The sequence below is a fragment of the Macaca fascicularis genome, chromosome 2 (assembly GCF_037993035.2).
Source record: "Macaca fascicularis isolate 582-1 chromosome 2, T2T-MFA8v1.1".
Classification (NCBI taxonomy): domain Eukaryota; kingdom Metazoa; phylum Chordata; class Mammalia; order Primates; family Cercopithecidae; genus Macaca; species Macaca fascicularis.
The window spans coordinates 148,224,236-148,234,970 of NC_088376.1; positions in this window are offsets into that span (position 1 = coordinate 148,224,236).

A 10,735-nucleotide genomic window follows, 5' to 3' on the forward strand; every position below is an offset into this window, starting at 1 on the left:
CTGTACACATTTCTGTAATTTGCCTTTTTCACTTTACAATATATTCTGGCACATTTTTCATGTAAATATCTATAGATTTATCTCATTTCTTGTATCCACTGTTCAGAATTCCAGCATATGGTCAGCTAGTTATTGTTCTTCATCCTGTCCCCTGTGATTGGACACAGGTTGTTTCTAGCCTTTTGCTAGCAGGAATAATGGAGCAGGGATAATGCTTAACACATCATTGTGCACGTGAACTAGTGCACCTACCAGATAATTGCCTAGCTGAGGCATGGTAGTAAAATCTATGGGTCTGCATATGGGGCTGGTAAACACTGTCGAAATGTTCCTGGTCTTTCTTTGAACACCTCTTGATATACTAAACACCCACTATTAAGCTCAATTCTTTAAGGGAAATCCACACAGGAAATATATGTGGTTATCAAAAATGAGACAGGACTGGGTGCAGTGGCTCACACCTGTAATCCGAGCACTTTGGGAAGCCTACACAGGAGGACCATTTTGAGCCCAGGAGTTCAAGCCCAGCATGGGCAAGATGGTGAGACTTTTTAAAATTTTAAATAATAATAATAATAATAATAAACTAGCTGGGCATTGTGGTACATTCCTGTAGTCCTACCTACTCCAGAGGCTGAGGCAGGAGAATCATTTGAGCCCAAGAGGTCAAGGTTGCAGTAAGCTATGGCCACTGGAGTGTCACTGGAGCGCACTGACCACTCTGTCCATTGACCACAAGCTGTGTCACTGGAGTGCAATGACCACTGCACTCCAGCCTGGGCAATACAGCGAGACTCTGTCACAAAAAAAAAAAAAAGAAAAGAAAAGAAAGAGAAAGAGAGAGAGAGAGGGAGGGAGGGAGGGAAAAAGAGAGAGAGAGAGAGAGAGAAAGAAGAAAATTTGGCCTGTGTAATGGCTCATGCCTATATTCCCAGCACTTTGGGAGGCCAAGGCTGGAGGACTGCTTGAACCCAGGAGTTCGAGACCAGCCTGGGCAACATGGCAAAACCCCATCTCTACCAAAAAAAAAAAAAAAAAAATTAGCCAAGTGTGGTGGTGCGCACCTGGGTCCCGGCTACTCAGGAGGGTTACGTGGGAGGATCACTTCAGTCCAGGAGCCAGAGGTTGCAGTGAGCCAAGGTCGCACCACTGTACTCCAGCCTGGGTGACAAAAAGAGACCCTGTATCAAATAAAATATTAAATTTAACTTAAAAAAGAAAAAGAAAAAATTCTTCCTAGGGCTGAGCTGACATCTCCCTCCCAAAAGCTTCCTACCTCTAGCTCTCACAGAAAAGCAATACTCAGCCCCCAGTCGTGTCTGACATGTTGCGGTTTGAAGAATATCCCATCCCTAATGGCTGGTAAATGGTGGGGCCTGCATTCAGCTGTTTGACTCTGGGAGAGAGTGCAGGCCTTACCCATTTCACCACATGACCTGACCAGCTCTGTTTTCCTTGTTGAACAGACCCTTCAGAATTGTAAAGGCATCTCTCGTTTCTCTAGAGTCTTCTTTCTCCAGAATAAACACTCTTTTTCAGCTGTTCCTTGCAGGACAGCATTCTGGGTTCTCACCATGTGGGATCTCGTCGCTGTTTGCTTCTTACCAGCTCAACAACGCCCCCCTTAAAGTCGGACTCTTGGAAATGAATCTCGTTGGGAGTAAAGGTGAACCTTCACCTCTCCTTTCCAGGATTCTCCTCCATTCATACGGCCTCACACTGAATTAATGTTTCTAGCCGCCACATCATGTTACCCAACTGATCTAGTAGTAAGGTGTTCCCATCTCTTCATGTACAACTGGTTTATTGACGCTTAATGCAAGATTCTACATTTGTTAGTTGTTTATCTTGTTAGATTTATCCAGTTGTTACAATCTTGTAGGAAGTTAACTGGATCCTGATTCTACATATAGCTAATTGACATTTTGGAGGGTTGTGCAATAATCATGTCCCTTCCTGACAGCATCCTGACTTCCTCTGGGGGACCTGTATCTTTTCCCCTGTGAGCAGTATTGGCCAGAAGGCAGTGCTAGGGCCCCCTACAGAAGCTGAGGAGTCTGGATCCTTCCTCTCACTTCCCCTTGTGAACTCGCTGGGAGCCTCCTTTGGAGATGTTGAGATTCCCTCCGCAGGCTCGGAGCTGGCCCGGTTCCCTTCCTCAGTTTCTCCTGACGAGGGCAGGTGTGTGAGTGCCTGACCTTCCAGTCCATACAGGGCCATCTGGCTGCTTCCTGGCTGCCCTCTTTAGAACCAGGGGCCCCAATCCCATCGCGTTTCTAAACTACCAACTGGCAGGGGTTCTGAGATTCCAAACAAAGGCAAGAGAGATTAGGATCTCTTTGGCTAGAGGCAAGGCGAAAGCTGATCCTATGGAAAGAGGAGACTGGCTGGGGTGGAGGTGAATGTTTAAGTGGGGAACACGAGACGCAGGTGTGGATGGGGAGTATCTCAGCTCCAGATGGAGCTCCCAGCATCCTTCTGGAGACTCTGGGACGGCGGGGATAAGTGGAAGATGACTCCAAGTATACAAGGGGTGGTCAATATCTCCTGTTTACCAAGCACTTGGTCTGCCAAAAACTATGCTACACACCATTATTCTTTTTAAGTCCTCATGACAACCCTAGGTGTTATGCTTTTCATTATACAGCTGGCAAGCTGAAGCTCAGAGAAGTTCAATAACTTGGTAAAGGTCGTGCAGCAACGAAGGGAGAGGCCTGACTTTAGAACTAGTGCTCTGTGTTTGGAGACAGAGTCTTGCTTTTGTATTTTTAGTAGAGGCAGGGTTTCGCCATGTTGGCCAGGCTGGTCTCAAACTCTTGGCCTCAGGTGATCAGCCTGCCTCGCCCTCCCAAAGCGCTAGGATTACGGGCATGAGTTACTACGCCCCAGCCAGAACCAGTGCTCTTAATAGTAATGACACCCTCCTGCCCCTCTGGAAGAACCTGAGAGAGGAAAGTGGGGGCGATGGAAACCCCAGGCCTTCCAGGCAGCCCCTACTATGTTAGGAGTTAATTGAGTCCATGAAAATAGGCCCTCCAGTTTGGATCTCTGTTGACTTCAAACCAACAGAGCTGAAAGTTGTGACTCCCCAAGGAAAGAGAGGGAAGGAAGAGGCAAAGAAGATGGGGCTGGCGATGATGAAATCTCCTGATTAGACAGAGCCCAGGACAGTTGCCTGGCATTTTCATTCAGGCTGGTTGCTCTGGCAGGCATGAGCAAATAAACAAAACGGAGAACAGGTGGGAGACAGTGCAGGCTGGCGAACCTTCTCTGTGCTCTGCCCACTGTCCTGAACTCTGAGGGCAAGGGGAGTTATACTCTTTTACTAAACTGGCCAAATGCAGCCTGAAGAGTTCCTGGAGTCTTAACCTATCCATTCTCAGATTTTAGCTTCCACCAACACCAACTAAACAAACCTGATCTTTTTAAAGAGGTTTTTTGTTTGTTTTTTGAGACAGAGTCTCTCTCTTTCACCCAGGCTAGAGTGCAGTGGCACGATCTCAGCTCACTGTAACCTCCGCCTCCTGAGTTCAAGCCATTTTCCTGCCTCAGCCACCCAGTAACCGGGATTACAGGCGCACACCACCACACCTGGCTAATTTTTGTATTTTTAGTAGAGACGGGGTTTCACCATGTTGGCCAGGCTGGTCTTGAACTCCTGACCTCAAGTGATCTGCCTGCCTTGGCCTCCCGAAGTGCTGGGATTACAGGCGTGAGCCACCGTCCACAGCCAAGAGTTATTTTTTTTGGTGAAATCTGATGCCACTTTAAAATCAGCAGATCCTTACCCCATTCCCTTTCACTCTCAATTCCCACTTGCTGGAAGTAATTATTTTCAACTCTTTCTGGTACTTCTGGTTATTTCTTCTGGTATTTATCCTATTTTCACATCAGATTTATGCTGCTAATGTTAATTATTTTCAGTTTGGGGGGTTAATCTATTGACTACTATGAAGATAATATGAAAATGTAGCTCTTCTATTACTTTCCACATTTTTCTGTAGTTTTTTGATATCATTATTCTGCATTTACAATACTAGAACTGTGAAACAATTATTCAAGCTGATTCAAGAAGTGTACTGTAAGTATAATAATTCCTTCCCCAGACATTCTGTTTCTCCTGCAGTAAGTACTGCTTGGTTTTTCATTTGCTTAATTTTCTTTTTTTTTTTTTTTTTTTTGAGACGGAGTTTCCCTCTTTTTGCCCAGGCTGGAGTGCAATGGCGCGATCTCGGCTCACCGCAACCTCCGCCTCCCGGGTTTAAGCGATTCTCCTGCCTCAGCCTCCCGAGTAGCTGGGATTACAGGCATGCGCCACCATGCCTAGCTAATTTTGTATTTTTTTTTTTTTAGTAGAGACGGGGTTTCTCCATGTTGGTCAGGCTGGTCTTGAACTCCCGATCTCAGGTTATCCACCCACCTTGGCCTCCCAAAGTGCTGGGATTACAGGCGTGAGCCACCGTGCCCGGCCTCATTTGCTTAATTTTCTATGCATCTATCACAAATTCATTCCCCTTAATCTTTCCTTAAAGTGAAAAACAATCTGAAGATTTAATTTTCCATTCAGATAACATTTTCAGAGATTCACAGAACTCTACAGAGACAACAAACAACACGGTTTCTTTGACAAATGAATGTCTTGGAAAAAAAGGGAGGGAGGGTAAACTGTTATATAAGAGATTTAAGAGAGATAGCAACCAAATGCCATGTGGGGGCCTCGTTGGGAGCCTCAGTCAAACAAATCCACTGTGGAAAAGACATTTTAAAACAATTAGGGAAATACGAACACAGATTGGGTCTTAGGACATATTAAAGTATAAGCATGTTTGTATTGGGTGAAATAATGGCCTTGTGGGTTATGTGTAAAAAATTCCATATGTTATGATACCTACTACTTATGTGTGAAATGACATACTTGTGATTTACTTTTAAAATATCCAACTCCACTGCTCCCTCCCCTCCCACAAAAAAGTGATTTTGGGAAATACATTAAAAAATTCTGGGCCGGGGCAGTGGCTCACGCCTGTAGTCCCAGCACTTTGGGAGGCCGAGGCAGATGAATCACCTAAAGTCAGGAGTTCGAGACGAGCCTGGCCAACATGGTGAAACCCCTTCTCTACTAAAAATCCAAAACTTAGCCAGACGCAGTGGTGCATGTCTGTAATCCCAGCTACTCGGGAGGCTGAGGCACAAGAATTGCTTGAACCCGGGAGGCAGAGGTTGCAGTGAGCCAAGATCATGCCACTGCATGCCAGCCTGGGTGACAGAGCAAGATTGTCTCAAAAAAAAAACCAAAAATCAAACAACAACAACAACAAAACTGGTGAAATAGTAATACTTACTTTATTATTATTTATTTTATTATTATTATTTTTTGAGATGGAGTCTTGCTCTGTCGCCCAGGCTGGAGTGCAGTGGCACGATCTCCACTCACTGCAAGCTCCGCCTCCTGGGTTCATGCCATTCTCCTGCCTCAGCCTCCTGAGCAGCTGGGACTACAGGCGCCCGCCACCACGCCCGGCTAATTTTTGTATTTTTAGTAGAGACGGGGTTTCACTGTGTTAGCCAGGATGGTCTCGATCTCCTGACCTCGTGATCCGCCTGTCTCGGCCTCCAAAAATGCTGGGATTACAGGCGTGAGCCACCGCGCCCAGCCTATTATTATCTATTTATTGTTTCAAGACAGGGTCTCGCTCTGTCTTCCAGGCTGGAGTGCAGTGGTGGAATGATGGCTCACTGTAGCCTTGACCGCCTGGGCTCGAACAATCCTTCCACCTCAGCCTCTCCAGTAGCTGGGACCACAGGCATGTGCTGCCATGCCTGGCTGATCTGTTTTTCATTTTCTTGTAGAGATGAAGCCTCACTATGTTGCCTAAGCTGGTCTCCAACTCCTGGGCTCAAGTGATCCTCCTGCCTCAGCCTCCCAAAGTACTTGGGATGCAGGCATGAGACATTGTGCCTAGCCTATTTTACTGTTTTAGAGACAGGGTCTCAATCTGTTGCCCAGGCTGGAGTGCAGTGGTGCAGACATGGCTCACTGTAATCTTCAACTTCTGGGCTCAAGCAACCACCCTCCTGCCTCAGGCTCCTGAGTAGCTGGGATTACAGGCATACGCCACCGTGCCCAGATAACTATTTTTTGTAGAGACAGGGTCTTGTTATGTTGCCAGGCTGGTCTTGAACTCCTGGCCTCAATCAATCCTCCCACCTCAGCCTCCTAAAGTGCAGGGATTACTGGTGTGAGCCACTGCACCTAGTCAGTACTTCATTCTTTTTATTGCTGAATAATATGCCATTGTATGGATATACCACATTTCATTTATCCATCTGTTAGCTGATAGTCATTTGGGTTGTTTCCCCTTGTGGCTACTATGAATAATGCTCTATGAATATTCATGTATAAGTATTTGTGTAGACAAGTTTTCTTTTTCGTTTTTCTTTCTTTTTTATTTTTTTGAGACAGAGTCTCGCTCTGTTGTCCAGTCGGTAGTCCAGGCTGGAGTGCAGTGGTGCAATCTCGGCTCACTGCAACCTCTGGCTCCCAGGTTCAAGCAATTCTCCTGCCTCAGCCTCCTGAGTAGCTGGGACTACAGGATGCTCAATCCACCTGCCTCGGTCTCCCAAAGTGCTGGAATTACAGGCGTGAGCCAATGCACCTGACCTGGATGTTTTCTTTTCTTTTTTATTTTTGAGATGAAGTCTCGCCCTGTTGCCTAGGCTGGAGTGCAATGGCACGATCCTAGCTCACTGCAACTTCCATCTCCTGGGTTCAGGCGATTCTCCTGCCTCAGCCTCCCAAGTAGCTGGGATTACAGGCGCGCACCATCACGCCTGGCTAATTTTTCTATTTTAAGTACAGACGGGGTTTCACCATGTTGGCCAGGCTGGTCTCGAACTCCTGACCTTGTGATCTGCCCGCCTCGGCCTCCCAAAGTGCTGGAATTACAGGCATGAGCCACCACACCCGGCCAATATGTTTTCACTTCTCTTGGGTATATATCTATTTAGGAGGGGAACTGCTGGGTCACATGGAAACTTTACATTTAAACTTTTGAGGACCTGTCAGACTTTTCCAAAGTAGCTGCACCATATGATCCCCTTGTGACTGATGGGGAGACTGAGGCCCAAAGAGGAAAACTGTCTTCTGCAAAGCAACACAGTGAGTGTGAGAAAGCAGGAGCTAATCATGGACATGACTTCAATGCCGTGCCTTCTCCTCTGACCGCACTACCATCTCACTCACTCCAGTGCTCTCCTTACCCACTTCTGCCCCTCCATTCCATTCCCTGCCCAGCAGCAAATCCCTCCACACCAGTCCCTACAAAGGCTTCCTGCTGCCACCATCGGGATGAAGTTCTGCCTCTGAGGGATGACTTATGAACTCCTCTGCCATCTGGCCCTAGTGCTGCCGCCTCACGTTTTTGTTTTCTGAAGCAGCTTTAGGGAGCTATAATTCACCCCCCACCCCATTCACCCATTTTAAGTGTACAATCCAAATGTTTATCAGTGTCCTTTCATATTCTACACTGCAGGATCATGCAGGTCTTGTTTCAGTTCCATGAAAACACCACCATCTTTGCTTCTGGGACTTTGTGCACACAGTTTCCTCTGTTTGGAACAGTCTGTATAATTTTTTTCTGGCAAGTTCCTCATGATCTTTCACACCTTAGTTGAGATGTTGCTGCTGGGAAGCCTTCCCTGACCATTTGGGTTGATTGGATGACCTGCAGGATGTTCCCACGGCCTCCCTAGGATCATCCCTGTCACAGCATGTACTACAGTAGTCTGAGTTTCTAAGGTCTTTGACTGTGTCTTGTTCATATGCAGTGCCTGGCAACACTCAATTCACTATTGGTTGAATGAACAGAGAGATCTGAAAATATCTAGCATGGCCCTGAGCACACTGTAGAAATCCTGCAAATGTCTGCAGAACGCAATTACCTCCAAGGACAGGGACAGCACCTCCTGTTGGGAACATTCCAGATGGTTTAGATCATTAAAGGTAAGATATTTTTTGTCTGGTACCCATGCCACTTCTTCTGGCAACAGCATCCCAGTTTTCCTCTGGGGAATCACTCCTATTACACCTTCAGTTCTTATAGTTTATTTATGAAAAGCTAAGCGATTCCTGGAATTTGTACATGACCCAAGGCAGATTAGTTAGATGCAATCCTAACTTTTGCTAGATGTTTTATTTTATTATTTTTTGAGATGGAGTCTCACTCTGTCACACAGGCTGGAGTGCAGTGGCACGATCTAGGCTCACTGCAAGCTCCGCCTCCCAGGCTCACGCCATGCTCCTGCCTCAACCTCCCGAGTAGCTGGGACTACAGGCACCTGCCACCACACCTGGCTAATTTTTTTGTATTTTTTAGTAGAAACAGGGTTTCACCATGTTAGCCAGGATGGTCTCGATCTCCTGACCTCGTGATCTGCCCGCCTCAGCCTCCCAAAGTGCTGGGATTACAGGTGTGAGCCACCGTGCCCGGCCAACTTTTGCTAGATTTTTAAAATAGGGGTGCTTTCTTTTCACTGGGATTACTAATCTCGTGCCTCTATAAGAAAACTGCCTGAGAAGCAGATTTGAGAAAGCAACTGAGTCCTCATGACATCATGAGAGGCCCTGAATCCAGCTGTGCCTGAAGCCAACCAGTTTACATTTCAGTTATTGAGTCAATTTCCATCCCTTTTTAATTGCTTGAGTTCAGCTTGTCACTTGCAACTGCAATATTTCTCATCCAGTTAGTAACCCTCTTCCACATACACACATACCCATCACACACCTTACAGACCAAACAGAGGAATTAAGCTTGTCCCTAAGCACGGGTTTACCTACTCAACTCAAATCTAAGTTGTATTTTTCTGAGTTGTTTTGTGCTTGACTGTCAATATTTAGCTTTCCTTGTATGGTACTTTCTATACCAAGCTTGTCTGGCTTGCGGGCCGCATGCAGCCCAGGGCAGCTTGGTATGCAGCCTAATACAAATTCATAAACTTTCTTAAAACATTGGTTTTTTTTGTTCATTTGTTTTTTAGCTCTAATCAGCTATCATTAGTGTTAGTGTATTTTATGTGTGGCCCAAGACAGTTCTTCTTCCAATGTGGCCCAGGGAAGCCAAAGGATTGGACGCTCCTGTTCCATACCATGATCAGCAAGTAGACATTTGCGGTGTCCTAAATGGTATCAGGTGGTAAGTCCAGGTGGATGAAGAGATGCAATTCTCATTTATAGCCTGGCCCAAATTAAACTCCAAGAAACACACACAATAAGCACTGCTCCCTAAACCTGTGCGGCGGTTCTGGAAAGAGCCTACTAAAACAAACTTGGCTTTTCCTTTTGACTTGCTGATGTCAAGGACAGGTCTGTGCATTTACTACCAGTACAATGGGGCAGGAAAGTCTCACACATACTTTTTTTTTTTTATTTTTTGAGATGGAGTTTCACTCTTGTTGTCGAGGCTAGAGTAAAGTGGCATGATCTCGGCTCACTGCAACCTCTGCCTCCCAGGTTCAAGTAATTCTCCTGCCTCAGCCTCCCGAGTAGCTGGGATTACAGGTGCACACCACCACGCGTGGCTAATTTTTGTATATTTAGTAGAGACGGAGTATCACCATGTTGGCCAGGCTGGTCACACACATTTTAACCACCCACCTTTGCTACAAGGGAAAAAGGTAAAGCCTTGTGTGAGTGAAGAGGCAGACTCAAATGCTCCTGATGCAGAGGAACGAGGTGGCTACCACTCAATCACCAATTACCATTTGCATGCTACCCAACCTGGACCTTTCCAGGGCATACTGGACCACTCCCCACTTCCTTGGGGTGCAATGAATTGCAGACAGTTTAATCCATGGGCTTTTGCTGATTCTGTTTTCTCTGCTTGGAATGCCCTCTACACAGAGGAAGGCTTTCAAGACCCAGGTCAAAGGTTAGCTCCCCTGTGAACACTTGTTCCTTTTATATCTGGTGTAAGCAGCCATTTTAACTATCGTTAAAGGTCAGGGTTTCTTGGGTCTGCGGGTCATTATGAATAAGCTTTAGAGGGACGTGTGCGTGTCTATGCCCACATATGTTGCTCTGGAGGCCAGGGTCAGAGATTCCAGATTCTCAGATTCAGTGACCTCAAAAAAAGGTCTCTTTTAGCCAGGCATGGTGGCTTATGCCTATAATCCCAGCACTTTGGGAGGCTGAGGCAGGAGGATGGCTTGAGCTCACAAGTTCAAGACCAGTCTGGGCAACATAGTGAGGTACCATCTCTAAAAAAGTAATAAAAAATTTAAAAAAGCTCTTATGTGTCTCTCTCTTGTGAGCTGAGGGCAAGGTTCACATCTCTTTCATCTTAGACTCCCCGCACTGGTCCAAGATAGACAGTCCTAACTGTCGGCAGAAGGTTGTTAGTGACTTACAGAGGCAACATTTTCACAGGCAAAGAAAACAGGATGGTTTAATTTGTGGAGTCAAGAGTCGTTTGTTCTTCATTACTGCACTCAACACGCAAATTACATTCACCTCTTGGTACAGCAATGGCACTCTGTCACTTCCCTGGGACCTTTAATCCAGACGGAATTATTCTTGGGCCCCTTATCCACATGTCTACCAACAACTGCCGTCTCTCCCTTCTTACAGCAGTATGTAAATTCTCTTTCGTTCCCAGCCACTGGGAAGTGAGGTCCTCCACCCAAAGGAATAGCCATTTCCAGTATAGCACCGATTTGTCAATGGATTTGATAAGATTTC